The sequence below is a fragment of the Capsicum annuum genome, chromosome 3 (assembly GCF_002878395.1).
Source record: "Capsicum annuum cultivar UCD-10X-F1 chromosome 3, UCD10Xv1.1, whole genome shotgun sequence".
NCBI classification, from domain to species: Eukaryota; Viridiplantae; Streptophyta; class Magnoliopsida; order Solanales; family Solanaceae; genus Capsicum; species Capsicum annuum.
In genome coordinates, this window is record NC_061113.1 from 183125220 (window position 1) to 183125545 (window position 326).

Below are 326 nucleotides of genomic sequence, written 5' to 3' on the forward strand. Positions count from 1 at the left end.
ATATACACATATTCAAAAAACATACAAAATACATAGCCATACAGATTTGGATACGTATTTACAGTACAAAACATACATATGTATCTGCATATGCATTTACAGAAATACATATCTCACTCATATGTATATATAAACGTATAAGACACAAAATCTCTATAACACAAAGAACAACTATATACATATACATATACATATACATATACATATACATATAAGTAATAAGAAAATACATGATACATATCTTAAACAGTAAAAAATTCAAATAATTACATATGTTACCATCTAGAATGACATAGAACATTTCAAAGAAAAATCCAATATCGTAC